The following is a 27,704-nucleotide window of genomic DNA, read 5'->3' on the forward strand; positions in this document are numbered from 1 at the left end:
ACAAACTGGTAATGCCTGTCTAGAAAGGCAAACCTGAGAAACCGATGATGATCTTTGTGTATCGGAATGAGAAGATAAGCATCCTTTAAATCCACTGTAGTCATATATTGACCCTCTTGGATCATAGGTAGGATGGTACGAATAGTTTTCATCTTGAATGATGGAACTCTGAGGAATTTGTTTAAGATCTTTAGATCCAAAATTGGTCTGAAGGTTCCCTCTTTTTTGGGAACCACAAACAGATTTGAGTAAAATCCCTGTTCCTCCTTTGGAACTGGATGGATCACTCCCATAACTAGGAGGTCTTGTACACAATGTAAGAATGCCTCTCTCTTTATCTGGTTTGCAGATAATTGTGAAAGGTGAAATCTCCCTTTTGGGGGGGAAGCTTTGAAGTCCAGAAGATATCCCTGAGATATAATTCCCAATGCCCAGGGATCCTGGACATCTCTTGCCCACGCCTGGGTGAAGAGTGAAAGTCTGCCCCCTACTAGATCCGTTATCAGATAGGGGGCCGTTCCTTCATGCTGTCTTAGAGGCAGCAGCAGACTTTTTGGCCTGCTTACCTTTGTTCCAGGTCTGGTTAGGTCTCCAGACCGTCTTGGACTGAGCAAAAGTTCCCTCTTGTTTTGCATTAGAGGAAGTTGATGCTGCACCTGCCTTGAAGTTTCGAAAGGCACGAAAATTAGACTGTTTGGCCCTTGATTTGGACCTGTCCTGAGGAAGGGCATGACCTTTTCCTCCAGTGATATCAGCAATAATCTCCCTCAAACCAGGCCCGAATAGGGTCTGCCCCTTGAAGGGAATGTTAAGCAGCTTAGACTTTGAAGTAACGTCAGCTGACCATGATTTAAGCCATAGCGCTCTGCGCGCCTGGATAGCAAAACCAGAATTCTTAGCCGTTAGTTTAGTCAAATGAACAATGGCATCAGAAACAAAAGAATTGGCTAGCTTAAGTGCTCTAAGCTTGTCAAGGATGTCATCCAATGGAGTCGCTACCTGTAAAGCCTCTTCCAGAGACTCAAACCAGAACGCCGCAGCAGCAGTGACAGGAGCAATGCATGCAAGGGGCTGTAGGATAAAACCTTGTTGAATAAACATTTTCTTAAGGTAACCCTCTAATTTTTTATCCATTGGATCTAAAAAAGCACAACTGTCCTCGACAGGGATAGTAGTACGCTTTGCTAGAGTAGAAACTGCTCCCTCCACCTTAGGAACTGTCTGCCAAAAGTCCCGTGTGGTGGCGTCTATTGGAAACATTTTTCTAAAAATAGGAGGGGGAGAGAACGGCACACCTGGTCTATCCCATTCCTTATTAATAATTTCTGTAAACCTTTTAGGTATTGGAAAAACATCAGTACACACCGGCACTGCATAGTATTTATCCAGTCTACACAATTTCTCTGAAACTGCAATTGTATCACAGTCATTCAGAGCAGCTAAAACCTCCCTGAGCAATACGCAGAGGTGTTCAAGCTTAAATTTAAATGTAGAAATATCAGAATCAGGTTGCATCATCTTCCCTGAGTCACAAACATCACCCACAGACTGAAGCTTTCCTTCCTCAGCTTCTGCATATTGTGAGGCAGTATCAGACATGGTTCTTAAAGCGTCAGTATGCTCTGCATTTCGTCTAACCCCAGAGCTATCTCGCTTTCCTCTAAATTCAGGCAGTCTGGCTAATACCGCTGACAGTGTATTATCCATGACTGCCGCCATGTCTTGTAAAGTAAACGCTATGGGCGCCCTAGATGTACTTGGCACCATTTGAGCGTGAGTCCCTTGAGCGGGAGTCAAAGGATCTGACACGTGGGGAGAGTTAGTCGGCATAACTTCCCCCTCGTCAGATTCCTCTGGTGATAAATTTTTTAAAGACAGAATATGATCTTTATTGCTTAACGTGAAATTATTACATTTGGTACACATTCTAAGAGGGGGTTCCACCATGGCTTTTAAACATAATGAACAAGGAGTTTCCTCTATGTCAGACATGTTTGTACAGACTAGCAATGAGACTAGCAAGCTTGGAAAACACTTTAAATCAAGTTAACAGACAAATATAAAAAACGGTACTGTGCCTTTAAGAGAAACAAATTTTGTCAGAATTTGAAAAACAGTGAAAAAAGGCAGTAAATCAAACGAAATTTTTACAGTGTATGTAATAAGCTAACAGAGCATTGCACCCACTTGCAAATGGATGATTAACCCCTTAGTTCAAAAAACGGATCAAAAAAACGATAGACGTTTTTTAACAGTCACAACAAACTGCCACAGCCTGCTGTGGCCCTACCTTCCCCAATAAACGACTTTGGAAAGCCTTTGAGCTCTTTAGAGATGTCCTATAGCATTCAGGGGACTCCTGAGGTAAGCTGGATATCTCAGTCTGTAATTTTAACTGCGCAAAAAAAGCGCTAAATTAGGCCCCTCCCACTCATACTACAACAGTGGAAAGCCTCAGGAAACTGTTTCTAGGCAAAATTTAAGCCAGCCATGCGGAAAAACTAGGCCCCAATAAAGTTTTATCACCAAGAACATATATAAAAACGCTTAAACATGCCAGCAAACATTTTATATTGTAATTTTATAAGAGTATTACCTCTGAGAGTAAGCATGATACCATTCGCTATTAAATCACTGTATCTAGGCTTACCTTACATTAATCCGGTATCAGCAGCATTTTCTAGCATTTACATCTCTAGAAAAAATTGTAACTGCACATACCTCATAGCAGGATAACCTGCACGCCATTCTCCCGCTGAAGTTACCTCTCTCCTCAGACATATGTGAGAACAGCAATGGATCTTAGTTACAAGCTGCTAAGATCATAGAAAACGCAGGCAGATTCTTCTTCTATTTACTGCCTGGGATAAATAGTACAACTCCGGTACCATTTAAAAATAAACTTTTGATTGAAGAATAAAAACTAACTATATTTCACCACTCTCTCTTACTACCTCCATGCTTGTTGAGAGTTGCAAGAGAATGACTGGATATGGCAGTTAGGGGAGGAGCTATATAACAGCTCTGCTGTGGGTGATCCTCTTGCAACTTCCTGTTGGGAATGAGAATATCCCACAAGTAATGGATGATCCGTGGACTGGATACACCTTACAAGAGAAAAGTAATGCAGCCTAAACAACCAAGGAGCTACAAATGATATGCTACTAGAGCATCTGTAAAACTCCACCTGGGGATCTCTGGAGCTCGCAAAATACTTTGGGAGTTTGCACTTAAAAACAAGAAGCCCACTTCCAGCAGACCCCATAGGTCTACATTTTGACTGAAGACTTCCAGACGAAGAGACCATTCCCTTGGGTGTTCACCCCTAGAATATTTACTGCAAATATTATACAGAAATTTCTTTCTGCCCAAGTCAGAATTCGGGAAACCTCCGTCATCGCCAGGGAGACCCCAGAACCTTTGTAAAAATTCTGAGAACGATAACCAGACTAAACGGTAGAGCAACAAACTGAAAATGCTTGTCCAAGAATGCAAATCTTAGAAATTGATGATGCTCCCTGTAAATAGGGTTATGAAGATAAACATTCTACAGATCTATAGAGTACATTAAACTGTCCTCTTTGGACAAGAGTAAGAACCGCCCCAATGGTCTCCAGGTCTGTAATTTCCAGATTTTGTACAGTGCCAGGGATTTTATTCAGCCTCTTTACTGTTCCCAAGAAAGAAGAAACTGGAACTTATAATCCTACCGATTCCAGATCTGAAATTTACTTAAAAAAAGGCTCCTGCCTTAACAGGATTCATTGGAACAGACAGTCAGAAGAATCCTTCCTCAGAGCATTGAAAAATGCGTAATCTACCCCCTACCAGAAGATCTGGATCGGGAGCCGCACTTACAGACTTAGTAGTGGAAACAGGCTTCTTGGACTGTTTATACCTGTTCCAATTAGGGTTTGGTTTCCAGGACAAACTTATAGAACCAAATATGGTTAGAAGCTCTAGAATTACCATTAGACTTCTACTGTTGAGGAAGAAAAGCTCTTTTCCCACAGTCACTAAAGAATAAATTTCATCCAGAAAAGACCATCCGGTAAGAACTAAAAAATCCTAGAAATTCTAAAAGAATGCCAGGAAAAACCATGACCTATACACCAAGAAATAAAGGCCTTCCAAACCTTATGATAAATCTTCCTAGTTGCAGGCTTATGAGCTGGAATTAAGGTTTCAATCCCAGAATCAGAGAATCCTCTATGTCTAAGGACTAAACATTCAATATCCATGCCACCAAGTTCAGAGACTTGAGATCCAGATAAAGCAGACCTTGAGACAGTTGGTCTGACCTTAGAGAAAGAAGCCAAGGAGGGCAACTGGACATCTGAACCAGATCTGCATACCACATTCTGCAAGGACAAGCTGAGGCAATCAGGATTACTGGTGATTTTCCTAGGATTATCTTGGAGATCACTCTGGAAGAAGTACCAGAGGAGGAAATGGATAAGCAAGCTTAAATGACCAAGGAGCTACTAGAGCATCCACAAACTCTGCCTGAGGATCCCTGGACCTCGCAAAGTACCTAGGAAGTAAAATGAGAAGCCATCAGATCTATTCTCAGTGAGACCCCAAAGATCCACAATCTGATCGAACACATCCTTGTGAAGAGACCATTCCCCCGGATGTAGATTGACGATTGAGAAAGTCTGCTTCCCAGTTGTGTATCTTTTCAATCAATATGTTTATTTGCTCTTTGTCGTGTAATAGTGGCTAAATATTTAGCTGATCTGCCTCTGAATCCTCCATATAATGCTTTCATCCACATATCCTCCTGTATCATGTTCTGCTTTAAGAAGAAATTTCTTTGTGATTTCAAGTGTATGTATTTACCCAAAAATATTTTGTACGATTTGCAAGGTATGCATTTAAACTATTTGACATGTTTTAAAGTTTAATTTCTAATGAAAAAATTGCGTGGTCAGAAAGAACTCTCTCCTTAATATCAGATTTAATTCCGTATTTTGTCAGAAAGTCAGTTACTAAAAACATATCTATCCGTGATAGCGTCTGATGACTCTTGGACAGGCAAGTGAATGCTTTTGTATCTGGATTCTGTAGCCTCCATATATCCCGGGTGCCTATTTTATTACAAAACTTTTGTCAAATATGTGATTTCCTGTCTCCTTTATTCTTTAATTTGCTATTCAATCTATCCAGGTTTGTGATGAAAGTTAGATTAAGGTTTCATCCCAAAAACATAATTTATGTAAGAACTTACCTGATAAATTAATTTCTTTCATATTGGCAAGAGTCCCTGAGCTAGTGATGTATGGTATATACAATCCTACCAGGAGGGGCAAAGTTTCCCAAACCTCAAAATGCCTATACACCCCTCAACACACCCACAATTCAGTTTAATGAATAGCCAAGTAGTGGGGTGAAAAAGGAGTAAAAAGCATCAACAAAGGAATTAGGAAATAATTGTGCTTTATACAAAAAAATCATAACCACCATAAAAAGGGTGGGTCTCATGGACTCTTGCCAATATGAAAGAAATGAATTTATCAGGTAAGTTCTTAGATAAATTATGTTTTCTTTCATGTAATTGGAAAGAGTCCATGAGCTAGTGACGTATGGGATAGAAATACCCAAGATGTGGAACTCCACACAAGAGTCACTAGAGAGGGAGGGATAAAATAATAAAAGCCGGTTTCCCCTGAGAAAATTAAATCTACAACCAAAAAAATATTTTTTTCTTAACTTAAAACATAAACTGAAACAGCTGCCTGAAGAACTTTTCTACCAAAAACTGCTTCCGAAGAAGCAAATACATCAAAACGGTAGAATTTAGTAAACGTATGCAAAGAAGACCAAGTTGCTGCTTTGCAAATCTGATCAACTGAAGCTTCATTCTTAAAAGCCCACAACGTGGAGACTGATCTAGTAGAATGAGCTGTAATTCTCTGAGGCGGGGCCTGACCGACTCAAAATAAGCCTGATGAATCAAAAGCTTTAACCAAGATGCCAAGGAAATGGCAGAAGCCTTCTGACCTTTCCTAGAACCAGAAAAGATAACAAATAGACTAGAAGTCTTCCTGAAATCTTTAGTAGCTTCAACATAATATTTCAAAGCTCTTACCACATCTAAAGAATGTAAGGATTTCTCCAATAAATTCTTAGGATTAGGACACAAAGAAGGGACAACAATTTCTCTATTAATGTTGTTAGAATTCACAACCTTAGGTAAGAATTTAAATGAAGTCCGCAAAACTGCCTTATCCTGATGGAAAACCAGAAAAAGAGATTCACAAGAAAGAGCAGATAATTCAGAATATCTAGCAGAAGAGATGGCCAAAAGGAACAACACTTCCATGAAAGTAGTTTAATGTTCAAAGAATGCATAGGCTCAAAAGGAGGAGCCTGTAAGGCCTTCAACACCAAATTAAGACTCCAAGGAGGAGAGATTGATTTAATGACAATAGAATCAACCAATAGAATGCAAGCTCAATCCTATTGGCTGATAGGATCAGCCAATAGGATTGAACTTCAATCCTATTGGTTGATTGCATCAGCCAATAGGATTTTTTCTACCTTAATTACGATTGGCTGATAGAATTCTATCAGCCAATCGGAATATAAGGGACACCATCTTGGATGACGTCACTTAATGGTACCTTCATTCTGTGTTAGTCGTCGGATGAAGAGGATGCTCTGCGTCGGATGTCTTGAAGATGGACCCGCTCCGCGCCGGATGGATGAAGATAGAAGATGCCGTCTGGATGAAGACTTCTGCCCGGCTTGGATAAGGACTTCTGCCCGTCTGGAGGACCACTTCACCCGGCTTGGATGAAGACGTCTCCCGGTAAGTCGATCTTCAGGGGGTTAGTGTTAGGTTTTTTAAGGGTGTATTGGGTGGGTTTTATTTTTAGGTTAGGGACTTTGGGCGGCAAAAGAGCTAACTGCCCTTTTAAGGGCAATGCCCATCCAAATGCCCTTTTCAGGGCAATGGGAAGCTTAGGTTTTTTTAGATAGGTTTTTATTTGGGGGGTTGGTTGTGTGGGTGGTGGGTTTTACTGTTGGGGGGGTTGTTTGTATTTTTTTTTACAGGTAAAAGAGCCGATTACTTTTGGGCAATGCCCTGCAAAAGGCCCTTTTAAGGGCTATTGGTAGTTTAGTTTAGGCTTGGGTTTTTTTTTTATTGGGGGGGAGGCTTTTTTATTTTAATAGGGCTATTAGATTAGGTGTAATTAGTTTAAATTTCTGTAATTTGTTTACTATTTTCTGTACTTTAGCTAATTTAATTAAATTTAGGTAATTGTATGTAATTTATTTAATTATATTTAATTTAGTTAATTTATATAATTATAGTGTAGTGTTAGGTGTAATTGTAACTTAGGTTAGGTTTTATTTTACAGGTACTTTTGTATTTATTTTAGCTAGGTAGTTATTAAATAGTTAATAACTATTTAATAACTATTCTACCTAGTTAAAATAAATACAAACTTGCCTGTAAAATTAAAATAAACCCTAAGCTAGATACAATGTAACTATTAGTTATATTCTAGCTAGCTTAGGGTTTATTTTACAGGTAAGTATTTAGTTTTAAATAGGAATAATTTAGTTAATGATAGAAATTTTTAGTTAGATTTCTTTTAATTATATTTAAGTTAGGGGGTGTTAGGGTTAGGCTTAGACTAAGATTTAGGGGTTAATAACTAATAAAGTGGCGGAGACGTTGGGGCGACAGATTAGGGGTTAATAAATGTAGGTAGGTGGCGGCGACGTTGGGGGCGGCAGATTAGGGGTTAATAATATTTAACTGTTTGCGAGGCGGGAGTGTGGCGGTTTAGGGATTAATATATTATAGTGGCGGCGATGTCCGGTTCAGCAGATTAGGGGTTAAAATTTTTCTTTTACTGTTTGCGATGTGGGAGGGCCTCGGTTTAGGGGTTAATAAGTAGTTTATGGGTGTTAGTGTACTTTTTAGCACTTTAGTTAAGAGTTTTATACTACGGCGTTGTAGTGTAAAACTCTTAACTACTGACTTTAATATGCAGTACCAGTCTTGACAGGAGAGAGTGTACCGCTCACTTTTTGGCTGGCTCGTAATACCGGCGCTATGCAAGTCCCATTGAAAAAAGAGGATACGCAATTTATGTAAGTGGACTTGCGGTATTTCCAAGTCTGACCAAAAAAGTGAGTGGTACACTTGTACCTGCAAGACTCGTAATACCAGCGGGCGTTAAAAAGCAGCGTTAGGCCAGGCTAACGCTGCTTTTTAAGTCTAACACAAAACTTGTAATCTAGCCGTATGTTTTATTCCACTCCCACTGTACCATGCGACAGCCATCAGCCAATCACAAATGCATAAACGTACCATGTGACAGCAATCAGTCAGTCACAAATGCATACACGCTTATTCTTGCACATGCTCAGTAGGAGCTGGTGATTCAAAAAGTTTAAATATAAAAAGACTGTGCACATTTTGTTAATGGAAGTAAATTGGAAAGTTGTTTAAAATTGCATGCTCTATCTGAATAATGAAAGTTTAATTGTGATTGAGTGTCCCTTTAATCACTGAGTCAGAGAAACCTCTATGACTAAGCACTAGGCGTTGAATTTCCATACCTTCAAATTTAATGATTTGAGATCTTGATGGAAAAACGGACCTTGCGACAGAAGGTCTAGCCTTAATGGAAGTGGCCAAGGTTGGCAGCTGGACATCCGAACAAGATCCGCATACCAAAACCTGTGAGGCCATGCTGGAGCTACCAGCAACACAAACGATTGTTCCATGATGATTTTGGAAATCACTTTTGGAAGAACTACTAGTGGCGGGAAGATATAAGCAGGTTGTTAACACCAAGGAACTGCTAACACATCCACTTCTTCCGCCCGAGGATCCCTGGACCTGGATAGGTACCTGGAAAGTTTCTTGTTTAGATGGGAAGCCATCAGATCTATTTCTGGAAGACCCCACATCTGAACAATCTGAGAAAACACATCTGGATGGAGAGACCACTCTTTTGTTGGAAATGTATGGACTATGCGCTGTAAGGAGTATGCTGTTGAGTCTCATGAGGCTTCCTCTAAGCTTCAGATAGTAAACTGTATTTTGTAAAGGATAAGACTCTCAAGCGCCTAAAGCTAATACCCCATAAGGAAAGATTTACAATACAAAAAACAGTTTCAAATATAAAAAATTATTTATCTATGTAACAATGAAAATATAAATAAAAATAAAAAATATATATGTCTTTAAAACATAGAAATATTGTTTAGAGTCGGTTGGCCAACCTTATAAAATTTATATCATGTAAAAAACCGTGATAAAAAACAGTCATAAAACGAATTTGCATTAAATTCTGAACTGAAGCTATACTGTGCCTTAGATATCAGCTTTGAAATAAGAGCTACTGGCGTTTTTGTATAAACAGCACAAAAATAATTGATCAGAATTCTTTCTATGTATTTAAATAGATTAAGACAACGTCTTACTTAATGTATCAATTGATCTCGGGATTGCTATAATTGTAACAACTTAATATGCACAATTCCCTACTTAAAGTGCACAATTTCTTGCTTATTGTATATAATTCCTGTGAAAAGAAATATATATGCTTTGTATGTCAAATGATCACTGAATGTCTCAATATCGGTGTTTGCTTTTTTCTGGAAAAACGTTCATACGTTCTGCGGAATCACAGAGACCACTCCCCCGGATGTAAAGTCTGATGGCTGAGATAATCCGCTTCCCAATTGTCTATACCTGGGATATGAACCGCAGAAATTAGACAGGAGCTGGATTCCGCCCAAGCAAGTATCCAAGATACTTTTTTCATGGCTTGGGGACTGCGAGTCCCACCCTGATGATTGACATATGCCACAGTTGTGATATTGTCTGTCTGAAAACAAATGAACGGTTCCCTCTTCAACAGAGGCCACACCTGAAGAGCCCTGAAGATAGCACGAAGTTCTAAAATATTGATTGGTAACCTGGCCTCTTGAGGTTTCTCAGAGATCCCCAGACAGCTCCCCAACCTGAAAGACTTGCATCTGTTGTGATCACAGTCCAGGTTGGACGAACAAAAGAGGCCTTGAACTATACGATGTTGATCTAACCACCAAGTCAGAGGGAGTCAAACATTGGGATTTAAGGATATTAATTGTGATATCTTTGTATAATCCCTGCACCATTGGTTCAACATACAAAGCTGGAGAGGTCTCATATGAAAACGAGCAAAGGAGATCGCGTCCGATGCTGCAGTCATGAGACCTAAAACTTCATGCACATAGCCACTGAAGGGAATGACTGAGACTGAAGGTTTCCGACAAGCTAAAACCAATTTTAATTGTCTCCTGTCTGTTAGAGACAGAGTCATAGACACTGAATCTATCTGGAAACCAAAAAAGGTGACCCTTGTCTGAGGAATCAAAGAACTTTTTGGTAAATCCTCCTCCAACCATGTCTTTGAAGAAACAACACTAGTTGATTTGTGTGAGATTCTGCAGAATGTAAAGACTGAGCTAGTACCAAGATATCGTCCAAATAAGGAAATACCGCAATACCCTGTTCTCTGATTACAGAGAGTAGGGCACCGAGAACCTTCGAAAAGATTTGTGGAGCTGTTGCTAGGCCAAACAGAAGAGCGACAAATTGGTAATGCTTGTCTAGAAAAAAGAATCTCAGAAACTGATAATGGTCTGAATGAATCGGAATATGAAGATAAGCATCCTGTAAGTCTATTGTGGACATATAATTTTGAACGTTGGCACTCTTACATAATGATTCAAAATTTTCAGATCCAGAACTGGCCTGAAATAATTTTCTTTCTTTGGGACAATGAATAGATTCGAATAAAACCCTAGACCCTGTTCCTGAAACAGAACTGGTATGATTACCCCTGAAAGCTCTAGGTCTGAAACACACTTCAGAAAAGCTTGAGCCTTTACTGGATTTACTGGGATGCGTGAGAGAGAAACCCTTCTCACAGGAGGTCTTACTCTGAATCCTATTCGGTACCCTTGAGAGACAATACTCTGAATCCAATGATTTTGGACAGAATCTGCCCAAATGTTTTGGAAGAATCTTAATCTGCCCCTTACCAGCTGAGCTGGAATGAGGGCCGCACCTTCAGGCAGACTTGGGGGCTGGCTTTGGTTTCTTAAATGGTTTGGATTTACTCCAACTTGAAGAATATTTCTAATTGGAACCAGATTCTTTGGGGGAAGGATTAGGTTTCTGTTCCTTATTTTGTTGAAAGGAACGAAAGCGGTTAGAAGCTTTAGATTTACCCTTAGGTCTTTTATCCTGAGGCAAAAAACTCCCTTCCCCCAGTGACAGTTGAAATAATCGAATCTAACTGAGAACCAAATAACTTAATACCTTGGAAAGAAAGAGATAGCAATCTAGACTTAGATACCATGTCAGCATTCCAATATTTAAGCCACAAAGCTCTTCTAGCTAAATAGCTAAAGACATAGAAAAAAAAGTTGATGCAGCTGCAACATTAACCATAGAAATGGCAGGCCTGAGTAGATGACCAGAATATAAATAAGCTTTCCTTAGATAAGATTCAATTTTCCTATCTAAAGGGTCTTTAAAAGAAGTACTATCTTCCATAGGAATAGTAGTACGTTTAGCAAGAGTAGAAATATCCCCATCAACTTTGCTGGCAAAGGATACGATTTTTTTTAAACTTTGAAGAAGGAATAAAAGTACCACCAGGCCTATTCCAATCCTTAGAAATCATATCAGAAATAGCATCAGGAACTGGAAAAACCTCTGGAGTAACCACAGGAGGTTTATAAACAGAATTTAAACGTTTACTAGTTTTAATATCAAGAGGACTAGTTTCCTCAATATCCAATGTAATCAACACTTCTTTTAACAAGGAACAAATATACTCCATTTTAAATAAATAAGTAGATTTGTCAGTGTCAATATCTGAGGAAGGATCTTCTGAATCAGATAGATCCTCGTCAGATGAGGATAATTCAGTATGTTGTCGGTCATTAGAAATTTCATCAACTTTATGAGAAGTTTTAAAAGACCTTTTACATTTATTAGAAGGCAGGATGGCAGACAAAGCCTTCTGTATCTCATCAGCAATAAAATCTTTTATATTCACAGGTATATCTTGTACATTAGATGTTTAAGGAACAACAGGCATAGTACTATTACTTATGGACACATTCTCGGCATGTAAAAGCTTATCATGACAACTATTACATACCACAACTGGAGATATAATCTCCACAAATTTATAACAAATGCACTTAGCTTTGGTAGAACTGTTATCAGGCAGCAGAGTTCCAACAGTGGTTTATGAGACAGGATCAGATTGAGACATCTTGCAAATGTAAGAGAAAAAACAACATATAAAGCAAAATGATCAATTTCCTTATATGGCAGTTTCAGGAATGGGAAAAAAATGCAAACAGCATAGCCCTCTAACATAGAAAAAGGCAAGAGGCAAATAGGAATGGGGTTTTAAATAATGAAATTATTTGGCGCCAAGTATGACGCACGTAACTGAATTTTTTTTTTGGCGCTAACAACATCCGGAAATGACACACTCTCGTCATTGATGATGCAACCTTGTGCAAGGAACGGAAATGATGAATTTGCGCCAAAAAATTCTCAGGCCAAGAATGATGCAAAAAACTTCGGCATTTTGCGCCAGCGAAATTTAAAAAACAAATAGTCAATAGAAAAAAGACTATACCCCAGGTAAGAAAAAATATTTCCCTAAATATGCTTTTCCCAAATATGAAACTGACAGTCTGCTAAAGGAAATATACATAAACCTGACTCATGGCAAATATAAGTACAATACATATATTTAGAACTTTATATTAATACATAAAGTGCCAAACCATAGCTGAGAGTGTCTTAAGTAATGAAAACATACTTACCAAAAGACACCCATCCACATATAGCAGATAGCCAAACCAGTACTGTAACAGTTATCAGTAGAGGTAATGGAATATGAGAGTTTATCGTCAATCTGAATAAGGGAAGTAGGAGATGAATCTCTACGACCGATAACAGAGAACCTATGAAATAGATCTCCCGTGAGGAAAACTATTGCATTCAATAGGTGATACTCCCTTCAGAACCCTCTGACATTCGCTTTACTCTGAGAGGAATCGGGATTCAAAATGCTGAGAAGCGCATATCAATGTAGAATCTAAGCACAAACTTACTTCACCACCTCCATAGGAGGCAAAGTTTGTAAAACTGAATTGTGGGTGTGGTGAGGGGTGTATTTATAGGCATTTTGAGGTTTGGGAAACTTTGCCCCTCCTGGTAGGATTGTATACCCCATACGTCACTAGCTCATCGACTCTTGCCAATTACATAAAAGAAATTATGTTCCTCCCCCTAAACTCTAATAATTTAAGTGCTAATGCATCCCAGAATTTTTTTATCAACCACATTTGGTCCGTATACATTACAGAGAATAAAAACAGTTTTATCTCTCTCTATACTAATTTGGTATCTGGCATGGGGGTCTATTATTGTATTTGTTATTTTGTATGTTAGTTTTTTTATTCAGCAGTATTGGCACCCCCTTTTTCCTACCATGAGATGGTGATATTACTTCCCCCACCCATATGTTCTTAAGTTTGGTGGCCTCTTGTTCCTTTAAATGCGTCTCTTGTAACATAGCTACATCCGGTTTATATAAGCCTGTTTGATTATGGATTTTCTATTAATTGGTGAAGTAATCCCTCCCACATTCCATGACAAAATTTAAATGCGTTACTCTGCATTTACCCTATGTTTTATATTAGTAATAGAAGAGTGTGAAAGAGGAGAGGGACAAAAAAAAAAAAAAAAAAACCACACAATTCCACCACAATTTACCAATTCCCTGGTCAAAAGTAGAACCAAACATTTACATAACCCCCCCCAGAAAATAAAAAGTATTCAAAGGAAAAAAAAAATAAACCTTTTAAAATCTGAAAACTCCATTTCTATATTAATAGAATTTATTCTATACCATTATCTTTACAAAATAGTTTTGCTTCCTAAGAGGTGTTTAAAACTCTAGTTTCCCCATTAACTGTGAGAACCAATTTGGCTGGGTATATTAACTTCACATCATAAAAAATTTGTGGAAAAGGGGGCCATCACTGGTCGCTTAGCTGAGGTTTCGGCTGAAAAGTCCTGGAATAACAGGATCTTGGTTTTGGTCTATAACCAAAGGATTCATTTTCCGGGTTACATCTCAGGAAATGTATTTTGTCTGAGAAATTAAAACATTTCGCTATTATGTGTCTAGGTTTGGGATTTTTACGAATAGCGCCTGTCCTATGCATTCTTTCTGCCTGAATAGGCTGTGTATTTGTCTGTATATTTAGCATCTGTGGGAGTGTGTTAGTAATAAAATGCATTAGATTTTGGAACGCTGGTGTCTCAGGTAATCCTATGAATCTAATATTTCGCCTAGAGCAATCTTCTAGGTCTTCAAATCATTTTTGAAAAGTTATCATACTATTCTGATGTAGTGAGTTGACCTGCTCTAATTGATTAACTCTATCTTCCAGTTCTGACACCCTGGTTTCTACTTCGTTCAGCTTGGATGCAAATTGTCTGACTTCGTTGGTTAGAGATCTTATATCTTGTTTGATCTCCTGCTTAATGGAATCAAGTTGTGGAGAGATTATTGTGTAACAATATCAGCAATACCTATATTAGCTATCTGGGTTTCCATTTGTTCTTGAGAAACTTCAAGATTAGTCTCTACGCTTTTAAGATTTTTTTTATCTCTGTGCTTTGGGGCATGGCTGGTGAGTTCCCTTTACTGGGAGCCATATAGAGTTCCATAAGTGAAAACAAAAACTAGTGCAATTTAATTACAACAAGACACCACCCAAAAAAAATTAAATAAATAAACAAAACGTATGTGCACTATAAAATGAGAATACAGTGTTATAATGAATAAGAGGACTGACGATCAGTCCTAGATAAATAAGTGATAAGAAAAGGTTTTCTGGATAATATCCAGGTGGGCTACGCTCTTCTACAGTGTATGTTATAGGGCCTATGTCTACAAAAATTGTATAAATACTTCACATAGATATATATAGATATTGATTTTCAGAGTTGGCGAATCTTTATGTTTAGATCTAAAGCAAATAGGTATAATGACTTAAGGTCAACAAGAAAATAGTATATGGAATACTGATGATATAAATAGATATCTAGTATCTATGTAAGGTATGCCACATCTAAATAAGGACACATAGAACCTAGGTTAGAAGGTAAATATGGTTCTGAAATGGCATACCAATGTTGTTTCTTTCAGTGATAGTAAGGCATTTGTATAAATTTCTATATGCAACACACTCTCTTTGTCAAATTAAACAAAGTTTATCAAGTTAAACAGGCTTATTCTAATTATCAGAACCTGTGAATACAATCCTTGCTCATCAGATTGAATATCATAGAAGCAATGCAACAACATAAGACAATATAGAAATAATAAAATTGCTTCTTGGCGGTTTTTCCGGTCTTATCTCATATTGTTAGATGGAATAAATATATTTTGCAATGTCTCAAGACAAATACCAGACAGGCTACAAATAACTTAGCCCTCTTACTCTGCACCTAGAAGGTGACATATATTCTTCTTCCTTGACCTTATTTTTAAGGAGTGGCTGAAGTTGCTTCTATGAGTAATAGTGACAAAATACTGGGTATGTGTATGTCCTTATAGACCCAAACTGGGTTACGGGAGCCAAAATAGGGACAGTTGTATGAAAGTTGTATGAAAGTAACCATGTGCTTTATCTCTACAATCGCCGTTAATCTGCCGAAATGATAGACCACAGTTATTGTGTTATCCATGTAACATGGACGACTGTCACCTACTAAGTCATTTTGAACTCAGTGTAGTAATTAGAAAGGTACCTGTGTTGTCGGTCGAGATGGTCCTTGGGGGCCGATAGATTCAGCACAAGTTTACTACAGGTTAACAGTGTTTGGTGTAGCTACAGGGGCCGCAAGATTTGCCCATCCCCTGTCTTTGTATAGCTCTTTACGTTTCACTGTTTCACTGGATGTAAGCGTTCCCTCCTGTGTGTGTTGTTGTTGGCCGGTAATAGGCAAATAGGAGTCATGGGAAATTGCCCATCCCCTATGCCCAGGGTTGCTTCATTGGTCCTTGTAGTAGCCGGCTTTCGATCCACACTGCCTTGTTCAATGCGTTTACACAGCTGCTGTTCTCCTCAGCAATCTTAATGGAGTTGCTCCAGTCACGGCAGCTAAAGCTGCAATGCAAACTTCCGTAGTGTGGGGAAATCCCCTCTCTGATCAGGGCCGGGGGTACCTTTCTCAGCCAAGGATTACTGCACCGGACGGTGGTTGAAATCCGTCCAGCGATGTAGAGGCGCGAGTTTGCAAGCATCTTACTCGCTCCACCTCTTCCCAGAAACTCTCATCAAGCATATGATTTTCAGGAAGAGAGTTCTTAAGTGTATCATGATGAAAACTTTCATAGCTTAATAGAGTATTTCTGTCTGTAGTTTTTCTATATAGATCGATATTCAGTGCACCCGTTACCCTATCCTTATACACCTCAGTCTCCAGGAATACTATTTTCTATTCACTAAAATTCAAAGTGAAATTCAACCCCTGGACTACTCTATTCAATTTTTCTATGAACGCTATACGTGATCCGCTGTTGCCCCACCATACGCCAAAGATATAATCTATGAAGCCCCACCAGGCTGCCCCAAACTGTAAAAATAGATGAATCTCATAGAAAAATTTGTCTCCAAAACAACTCCTGTAAATATTGTTGTATGATGGGGCCACATTGGATACCATTGCTGTACTTTTAACTGTAAATACCATTGGTCTTCAAAGAAAAAATAGTTATAATATAACACTATTTGCACTAGTTCTTCATAAAATTTAAATTGAAAAACCTTATAAGTATTTGTCTTTGCCAAAGTTTGCATTGTTGCACCCATTCCACTCTCATGTTTAATAGATGTATAAAGACTACTAACATCCAATGTATACAATATATATTTTGTACTGCCCAATGGTAGAACCTTATCTTTTCTATGAAATCACAAGTGCACCCAAAACTTTTGTGAAAATTATTTGGAGCTGTAACCAAACCAAAAGGTTGAGCAACAAATTGAAAATGATTGTCTAGAAAGGCAAACCTCAGAAACTGGAAATGTGCCATGTGAATTGGAACATGAAGATAAGGGTAGTTTAAATCTGTTGTGGACATAAACTGACCTTGCTGAACAAAAGGCAGAATAGTCAGAATAGTTTCTATTTTAAAAGAAGGAATTCTTACAAATTTCTTCAGAGCTTTCAGATTCAGGACTGGTCTGAAAGTACCCTCCTTCTTTGGAGCAATAAATAGATTTTAATAAAATCCCACCCCCTGTTCCAGCAAAGGAACTGGCACAATCACTACCATGGTTTTCAGATCTGAAACAAGGCTTGAGTCTTTAAGGGATTCCTTGGAACATTGGACAGATAAAACCCAAAAGATCCTCACTAGCATTACTGTCCCATAATACCTTACTTCTAGAGAATGATTTTAAAGCTCTCTATCGGGAGTTACAGAAAACATTCACCTCTCGGAAATATAATGAAATATCTTGGTTAAGATGGAATGCAGTAATCAAAATGATGAGGCTTTCAAAGCTAACTTATGTCTTTAGATGCCTGCCCCTCAAGATCCACATGACCTTAAAGGGACATGAAACCTAAAAATGTTCTTTCACAATTCAGATGGAGCATATAATTTTAAACAACTTTCCAATTTACTTCTATGATCTATTTTGCATCCTTCTCTTTTTATCTATTTTTTAAAATCATACCTAAGTAGGCTCAGGAGCAGCAGTGCACTACTGGGAGCTAGCTGCTAATTGGTAGCTGCACGTATAAGACTGTTGTAATTGGCTCACCTGATGTGCTTAGCTAGTTCCAAGTAATGCATTGCTGCTTCATCAACAAAGGATACCAATAGAATGAAGCAAATTTAATATATATGAAGTAAATTTAAAAACATAATTTATGTAAGAACTTACCTGATAAATTCATTTCTTTCATATTAGCAAGAGTCCATGAGCTAGTGACGTATGGGATATACATTCCTACCAGGAGGGGCAAAGTTTCCCAAACCTTAAAATGCCTATAAATACACCCCTTACCACACCCACAATTCAGTTTAACGAATAGCCAAGAAGTGGGGTGATAAGAAAGGAGCAAAAGCATCAAAAAATAAGGAATTGGAATAATTGTGCTTTATACAAAAAAATCATAACCACCACAAAAAAAGGGTGGGCCTCATGGACTCTTGCTAATATGAAAGAAATGAATTTATCAGGTAAGTTCTTACATAAATTATGTTTTCTTTCATGTAATTAGCAAGAGTCCATGAGCTAGTGATGTATGGGATAGCAAATACCCAAGATGTGGAACTTCCACGCAAGAGTCACTAGAGAGGGAGGGATAAAATAAAGACAGCCAATTCCGCTGAAAAATTAATCCACTACCCAAATCAAAAAAGTTTCAATTTTTATAATGAAAAAAAAACTGAAATTATAAGCAGAAGAATCAAACTGAAACAGCTGCCTGAAGTACCATTCTACCAAAAATGCTTCTAAAGAAGAGAAAACATCAAAATGGTAGAACATAGTAAAAGTATGCAAAGAAGACCAAGTCATTGCTTTGCAAATCTGATCAACAGAAGCTTCATTCTTAAAAAGCCCAGGAAGTAGAAGCTTACCTAGTAGAATGAGCCGTAATCCTCCGAGGCGGGAATCCACCCGACTCCAAATAAGCATGATGAATCAAAAGTTTAAGCAAGATGCCAAATAAATGGCAGAAGCCTTTTGACCTTCCTAAAACCAGAAAAGATAAAAAATAGACTAGAAATCTATCTGAAATCTGAATAGCTTCAACATAGAATTTCAAAAACTCTTACCATATCCAAAGAAAGTAAGAATCTCACCAAAGAAGTCTTAGGAAAACAATAATTCCTCCCTAATGTTTGTTAGAATTTACAACTTTGGGTAAGAATTGAAATGAGGACAGCAAAAACCACCTTATCCTGATGAAAAAATCAGAAAAAAAAGATTCACAAGAAAGAACAGATAATTCAAAAACTGTTCTAGCTGAAGAGATGAAAGTAAATAATGTCCAGAGAAAGCATATGCTCAAATAGAAGAGCCTGAAAAGCCTTCAGAACCGAATTAAGACTCCAAGGAGGAGAAATTGGCTCAATGACAGGTTTGATACGAATCAAAACCTGAACAAAATAATGAATATCAGGAAGTAACACTGCCTTATCCTGATGAAAAATCAGAAAAGGATATTCACAAAAAAGAGCAGATAACTCAAAAACTCTTCTAGCAGAAGAAATAACCAAAAGGAACAATACTTTTCCAAGAAAGTAATTTAATGTTCAGAGAATGCATAGTTTCCAACGGAGGAGCCTGTAAAGCCCTCAGCACCAAATTGAGACTCCAAAGAGGAGAGATTGAATTAATGACAGGCTTGATACGGACCAAAGCCTGTACAAAACAATGAATATCAGGATGATTAGCAATCTTTCTGTGAAAAAAGAACAGAAAGAGTAGAGATTTGTCCTATCAAAGAACTGAAGACAAAACCTTATCCAAACCAACCTGAAAAAATAATAAAATTCTATGGCCTAGATTTGGAGTTTGGCGGTAGCCGTGAAAACCAGCGTTAGAGGCTCCTAAAGCTGGTTTTAGGCTACCGCCGGTATTTGGAGTCATTCAAAAAAGGGTCTAACGCTCACTTTTCAGCCGCGACTTTTCCATACCGCAGATCCCCTTACGTCAATTGCGTATCCTATCTTTTCAATGGGATCTTTCTAACTCCGGTATTTAGAGTCGTGTCTGAAGTGAGCGTTAGAAATCTAACGACAAAACTCCAGCCGCAGAAAAAAAGTCAGTAGTTAAGAGCTTTCTGGGCTAACGCCGGTTCATAAAGCTCTTAACTACTGTGCCCTAAAGTACACTAACACCCATAAACTACCTATGTACCCCTAAACCGAGGCCCCCCCAAAATCGCCGACACTCGATTACATTTTTTTAACCCCTAATCTGCCGACCGCCACCTACGTTATACTTATGTACCCCTAATCTGCTGCCCCTAACACCGCCGACCCCTATATTATATTTATTAACCCCTAACCTGCCCCCCACAACGTCGCCGCCAGCTACCTACACTTATTAACCCCTAATCTGCCGAGCGGACCGCACCGCTACTATAATAAAGTTATTAACCCCCAATCGGCTTGAACTTGATTCTGATTGGCTGATTCCATCAGCCAATCAGAATATTCCTACCTTAATTCCGATTGGCTGATAGAATCCTATCAGCCAATCGGAATTCGAGGGACGCCATCTTGGATGATGTCATTTAAAGGAACCGTCATTCGTCGTTCAGTCGTCGGCCAGGATGGATGTTCCGCGTCGGAGGTCTTCAGGATGCTGCCGTTCCGCTCCGGATGGATGACGATAGAAGATCCCGCTTGGATAAAGACTTCAATCGGATGGAAGACCTCTTCTGCCCCGCTTGGATGAAGACTTCTACCGGATGGAGGACCTCTTCTTGCTCCGCTTGGATGAAGAATTTGGCTCGGCTGGGTGAAGACGACTCAAGGTAGGGAGATCTTCAGGGGCTTAGTGTTAGGTTTATTTAAGGGGGGTTTGGGTTAGATTAGGGGTATGTGGGTGGTGGGTTGTAATGTTGGGGGGGGGGGGGGTATTGTATGTTTTTTTTTACAGGCAAAAGAGCTGAACTTCTTGGGGCATGCCCCGCAAAGGGCCCTGTTCAGGGCTGGTAAGGTAAAAGAGCTTTGAACTTTAGTAATTTAGAATAGGGTAGGGCATTTGTTTATTTTGGGGGGCTTTGTTATTTTATTAGGGGGCTTAGAGTAGGTGTAATTAGTTTAAAATTGTTGTAATATATTTCTAATGTTTGTAAATATTTTTTTATTTGTTGTAACTTAGTTCTTTTTTATTTTTTGTACTTTAGTTAGTTTATTTCATTGTATTTATTTGTAGGAATTGTATTTAATTTATTTATTGATAGTGTAGTGTTAGGTTTAATTGTAGATAATTATAGGTATTTTATTTAATTTATTTATTGATAGTGTAGTGTTAGGTTTAATTGTAACTTAGGTTAGGATTTATTTTACAGGTAAATTTGTAATTATTTTAACTATTTTAGCTATTAAATAGTTCTTAACTATTTAATAGCTATTGTACCTGGTTAAAATAAATACAAAGTTGCCTGTAAAATAAATATAAATCCTAAAATAGCTATAATATAATTATAATTTATATTGCAGCTATATTAGGGTTTATTTTACAGGCAAGTATTTAGCTTTAAATAGGAATAATTTATTTAATAAGAGTTAATTTATTTCGTTAGATTTAAATTATATTTAATTTAGGGGGATGTTAGTGTTAGGGTTAGACTTAGCTTTAGGGGTTAATACATTTATTAGAATAGCGGTGAGCTCCGGTCAGCAGATTAGGGGTTAATAAGTGTAGGCAGGTGGAGGCGACGTTGTGGGCGGCAGATTAGGGGTTAATAAATATAATATAGGGGTCGGCGGTGTTAGGGACAGCAGATTAGGGGTACATATCGATAATGTAAGTAGCGGCGGTTTACGGAGCGGCAGATTAGGGGTTAATAATAAAATGCAGGGGTCAGCGATAGCGGCGGCAGCAGATTAGGGGTTAATAAGTGTAAGGTTAGGGGTGTTTAGACTCGGGGTACATGTTAGAGTGTTAGGTGCAGACGTAGGAAGTGTTTCCCCATAGCAAACAATGGGGCTGCGTTAGGAGCTGAACGCGGCTTTTTTGCAGGTGTTAGGTTTTTTTTCAGCTCAAACAGCCCCATTGTTTCCTATGGGGGAATCGTGCACGAGCACGTTTTTGAGGTTGGCTGCTTCCGTAAGCAACTCTGGTATCGAGAGTTGCAGTTGCGTTAAATATGCTCTACGCTCCTTTTTTGGAGCCTAACGCAGCCATTCTGTGGACTCTCAATACCAGAGTTATTTTAAAGGTGCGGCCAGAAAAAAGCCAGCGTTAGCTACGCGGGTCGTTACAGACAAAACTCTATATCTAGCCGTATGAATTTTAAAAGAATGCCAAGAAAAGTAGGTCTTCCAGACTCAATAATAAATCTTTCTAGAGACAGATTTACGAGCCTGAAACATAGTATTAATCAATGAGTCAGAGAAACCTCTATGACTAAAAATCAAGCGTTCAATCTCCATCCCTTCAAATTTAATGATTTGAGATCCTGATGGAAAAAATGGGCCTTGAGAAAGAAGGTCTGGTTTAAACGGAAGTGTCCAAGGTTGGCAACTGGCCATCCGAATGAGATCCGCATACCAAAACCTGAGAGGCCATGCTGGAGCCACCAGCAGAACAAACAAATACTCCATAAGAATTTTGGAAATTACTTGGAAGAAGAACTAGAGGCGGAAAGAAATAGGCAAAAAGATAATTCCAAAGAAATGTCAATGCATACACTACTTCCGCCTGAGGATCCCCGGACCTGAATAGGCCCCTGGGAAGTTCTTTATTCAGATGAGATGCCAACAAATCTATTTCTAGAAATGCTCACATCTGAAAAATTGAAAAACATATCTGGGTATGAAAGACCATTCTCCTGGATGTAAAGCTTGATTAACAGAGATAATCCGCTTCCCAAATATCTATACCTGGGAAAAAAACCACAGAATTTAGATAGGAGCTGGATTTAGCCCAAGCTAATATCCAAGACACTTCTGTCACAGCCTAAGGACCGATAGTCCTTCCCTGATGATTGACATACACCATAGTTGTGATATTGTCTGAAAAACAATAAACATCTCTTCTTCAAAAAGAAACTAACTGAAAAAACTCTGAGAATGCACGGAGTTCTAAAATATCAAATGGTAATCTCGCCTCCTGAGATTTCCAAACCCCTTGTGCTGACAGAGATCCTCAGACAGCCTCCCAACCAAAAAGACTCACATCTGTAGAGATCATGGTCCAGGTTGAAAGAAACGAAGAGACCTGTAGAACTAAATGATGGTGATCTTAACCACCAAATCAAGAGAGATAAATATTAGGATTCAAAGATTTAAAAATGCGAAATCCTAGAATCCCTGCACCATAATTCAGCATAAAAGACTGGGAAGGTTCTTTCTATTGAAAATGAGCAAAGGGAATTGAATCCAATGCTGTGGCCATAAGACCTAAAACTTCTATGCATATATAGCAACTGACAGAATAATAGAGACTAAAGGTACCGACAGACGGAACCCAATAAAATTGTCCCTTGTCTGATAGAGACAAAGACAGTGACACAAATTATCTGGAAACCTAAAAAAGGTGGCCCTTGTGTGAGGAATCAAGAGCTTTTGAAAAAAAGATCCTCTAACTATGTCCTGGAAGAACAAAGTGAATCATATGAGATTCCGCATCCTCAGAAAATAATCTGAATGAAAACAGAAAAATGAAAATATGCATTTATTGTATCTAATGAAAACAAATAATGCTATCACTGACCAAAAAAAGGCAGAATAGTTTGAATAAAACTCCAAAACCCAGTTCCTAAAAATGGAACTGGAAGAAATACCCCAGAAGATTCCAGGTCTGAGCAGCGCTCGAACCCCACGGGTGATCAGCCATGCTTCAACAGTACCCAAAATATATAGGACCGAAACACACTTAAAGAAAGTGTTAGCCTTACTGGAATAAAATCAAAGAAATTTGGACCGAATAGAACCAAATAAATTTCAAAAAAGTCTTAACCTGCCCCTTACCAGCCAAGCTGGAATACGGCACGTACATCGCAATTTTAGGGAGCTGATTTCGAACTGAAAAATTTCCAATTAAAAACATGCTACTTGGGAAAGAATTCAGGAATTTGTTCCTTAATAAGAACAACCAAACTAATATAAGCTTAAAGTTTTAGTCTTAGAACTCAATCTTGAAGCCCAGAGTAACAGTTTAAGAATTGAATCCAATTATAAAACAAATAATTGATTATCTTAAAACAAAAGAAATATGGATTTTTAGAAATCACAAAATTCTTCTAGCTAAAACAGCTAAAGACATAGATTAAACCTCTTTTGCGAAAATATTCAATAAAATGAAGACACAAATGAAATTATTAGCATGATAGTCCAGTTAAAGGACCAGTCAAACACTGGACTTGCATAATCAAAAAATGCAAAACAACAAGACAAATGCAACAGCACCTAGTCTAGTAAATTTTGTCTCTTTTAACAATGCTAAAATAAATCATAATCTGATACTTGATCTTAAAGTAAATAGAAAAAATTAAGCAATTGCAACATCATCCAAATAAATCACAGGTCCAAGAAAAGTACCTGAAACTAAATAATTTTCCATAAATAAGATACAACCATCTAAAGGAAAATAAATACTATTTTGCTATAGAAACGATAGCATAATTAGTAGGAGTAGAGATAGCCCCAATAAATTGGAGAACCCTCCAAATTGAATTTAACTGCCAAAGAATATAGTTTAAAACCTTTGAAGAAGGAATAAAAGAAAATTCTCAGCCTATTCCATTCCCTAGTATGAGGAACTGGAAAAAACCTCTGAAAACACAGAAGAATAAATAAGCAGAAATAGTGTTAGCTAGTCTTGAAAAAGAACTAGTTACCTTAATATCCAAAATAATCAACACCTTTTCAACAAAGAACAAATGTACTTTAATAAAAAAATAAAATAAAAAAGTAGATTTGTTAGTGTCAATATCTGATGAAGAAAATTCTGAATGAGAAAAAACATCATCAGAGAAGGATAAATCAGTAAATATTTCTTGTACATAAGATGTAAAAAGAATAGCAATATATAAAGCATAAATACTAATGGATTCTGCATGTAAAAGTTTATCATGATAACTTATTACAAACCATAGCTAAAGATAAACATTCATAACATTTAAAATAAATGAACTTAGCTTTGGTAGGACTGAACTTAGTCAACAGGAATCTCTTGCAATATATAATAGAAAAAAACAATATTTAAAGCAAAATTATCAAATTCCTTAAATGACAGTTTCAGGAATGGGAAAAGAATGCAAAATAATAAGCTTCTAGAAACCAGAAGCAATAAAAAAGTGAGGTTTAAATAATGTGAGGAAAAAAAGTGGAACAAAAAATACGCCCATATTTTTTGGCGCCAAATATGACGCTCACATTATTGGCGCTAAATACAATGCCCAGATTTTTGGCGCCAAGTATGACGCCACAACCTCTGACGCCAGAACCGACGCCCACATTTTTTGCCGCAAAAAAATGTCAGAATACACATGCGTCAAAAATGACGTTTAACAGAATACAACTTCCGGCGTCAACTACGGCACCGAAAATGACAAAATTTTTGCGCCAAAAAAGTCAGCGCCAAGAATGACGCAATAAAAAGAAACATTTTCTGCCCCCACGAGCCTAACAGCACACAGGGAAAAATGATCATTTGAAAATTTTTAAGGTAAAGAAAAATAAATTGAATTAAAATGCATTATCCCAAATAATGAAACTGACAGTCTGGATTTTAAAGGAATACTGATTATCCTGAATCATGGCAAATATAAGTTTAAAGACATATATTTAGAACTTTACATAGAAAGTGCCCAACCATAGCTTAGAGTGTCATAAAAAATAAGACTTACCCTAAGACACTCATCTACATATAGTAGATAGCCAAAACAGTAATGAAACGAGAATCAGTAGAGGTAATGGTATATAAGAGTATATCGTCGATCTGAAAAGGGAGGTAAGAGATGAATCTCTACGACCGATAACAGAGAACCTATGAAATAGATCCCGTAGAAGGAGACCATTGAATTCAAATAGGCAATATTCTCTTCACATCCCTCTGACATTCACTGCACTCTGAGAGGAAAACCGGGCTCCAGCCTGCTGCGAAGCGCATATCAACGTAGAATCTAGCACAAACTTACTTCACCACCTCCATGGGAGGCAAAGTTTGTCAAACTGAATTGTGGGTGTGGTGAGGGGTGTATTTATAGGCATTTTAAGGTTTGGGAAACTTTGCCCCTCCTGGTAGGAATGTATATCCCATACGTCACTAGCTCATGGACTCTTGCTAATTACATGAAAGAAAAGGTGTTTAAAATGGCATTCTCTGTCTGAATCATGAATGAAAAATGTTGGGTTTCATGTCCCTTTAATTAATAGGTTCCAGTTTATTTTCAATAAATACCTCAAAATACTTTTAATATGGGAGGAATTGGCATCATTAATATTTAACAGCAATGTTCTCCAATGTTACGGAATAGTGTCTAAATCTTTCTCCTACTAGACAGAGACAAATTGAGTAGGCCTCCCTCCCTTTATATATGAACTAAAGAGGAACTCTTGTGGATCCAACCCATTTCTCTACTTTCATACCCATCTCTAATATTTTTATTCGGGAGTACAAAGACCTAACCTTTGGGTTAAGCTGCGACACTACCCCATGGTGGCCTCAAATATTTCCCCTATCCACTTCTTTAGGGAATTACTCCATGGGCTTCCAGAAATCCACATCAGGTTGTGGAGTAATACTTATTTACTTCAACTAGAGACTTCTATTACAAATGCTCCTTGCTCATTCATGATCTCTAGACTATCTCCCTTCCTCATAAATTACACTTTGAGTTGCACTTTACAGGTCTGGAGCTTCTATGAGGACTCCCCTAGACCCCTGTCCTCTTGGGATATAAGATGGAATTTGGGCTCTCAACTCATTATAAAGGCCTCTTAAACTGCCCAACTTTTGTTAAGACGAGAAATGTCAAGGAGTGGGAGACCAATCGGTGTGCAGAGTTTTAGCAAAACAGTGGCGGGAAGCTATCCTGTTCCCCAAATCAGCAGTTCACTGTGTTAAACTCTACGAGCATAACTATAAAATGCTATCTAGATGGCACCTAGTCCACCTTAAGATAAATAAAATATTCCACGCTTATTCTGTTAGAGATGTTGTGGGAAGCTTGTGACCAACATATCTGGTGGACATGCCCTGTTGGTCCAAAGACTTTAAACTATGTTCCCTGTTGGGAAAACCACATACTCTTAATGCTGTACCAAGACACACATATCAATCTACATTTTATTGGCCACTAAACTCTCTATCGCTAGGTGGGGAGTCATTAATATTATCAAGTACCTTAGGAATATGGAGGAATAAGTATGCCATTCCAAGCTTCAGATTGCACAATCTAGTATCCCAAGTATTCCTTAGACTCGAAAAGGGCATTGGCCATGTAATTTGATTAGTGTGAGGATTGCCTTAGACTTTGTGCCTAGATGGTTTGTAGACAAAGGAGACCTATTCCCCTGGCCTGTCCCCTTTGTTCCCCCTCTTTCCCTATTACTGCACTTGATGGACCTTCCTCTTTCTTTAAGTGCCTTAAAATTGTTATAGGCATATTATTTTCCAAGCTACCACAGACCTACATTTATAGATGCATGACATTTAACTGTGTTTATTTTTGTTATATATTAATGCTTATCATTTATTGTCTCTGTGTACACAGATTTGATATTGTTTATTCTATCTGAAAGCTTAATAAAAATATATCCCAAAAATGAAATAATAAAATAAACAAAAAACCTACACAGGCCATTGTCTTTCCTGGCACAATGTTTATGTAGCTTCAGCATAGATGTGAGAAATGGCTAAGCAGTGTAAAAACA

The 27,704-nt window shown here is 38.0% G+C and overlaps 1 protein-coding gene across 1 annotated transcript in view; it reads right to left on the reverse strand.

Annotated features, from left to right (window-relative positions):
- The window catches only part of LRCH2 (leucine rich repeats and calponin homology domain containing 2), a 600,694-nt gene that overhangs the window by 9,874 nt on the left and 563,116 nt on the right, over nucleotides 1-27,704 (reverse strand). The gene's annotated exons all lie outside the window — the stretch shown is intronic.

The sequence above is a fragment of the Bombina bombina genome, chromosome 1 (assembly GCF_027579735.1).
Source record: "Bombina bombina isolate aBomBom1 chromosome 1, aBomBom1.pri, whole genome shotgun sequence".
NCBI lineage: Eukaryota > Metazoa > Chordata > Amphibia > Anura > Bombinatoridae > Bombina > Bombina bombina.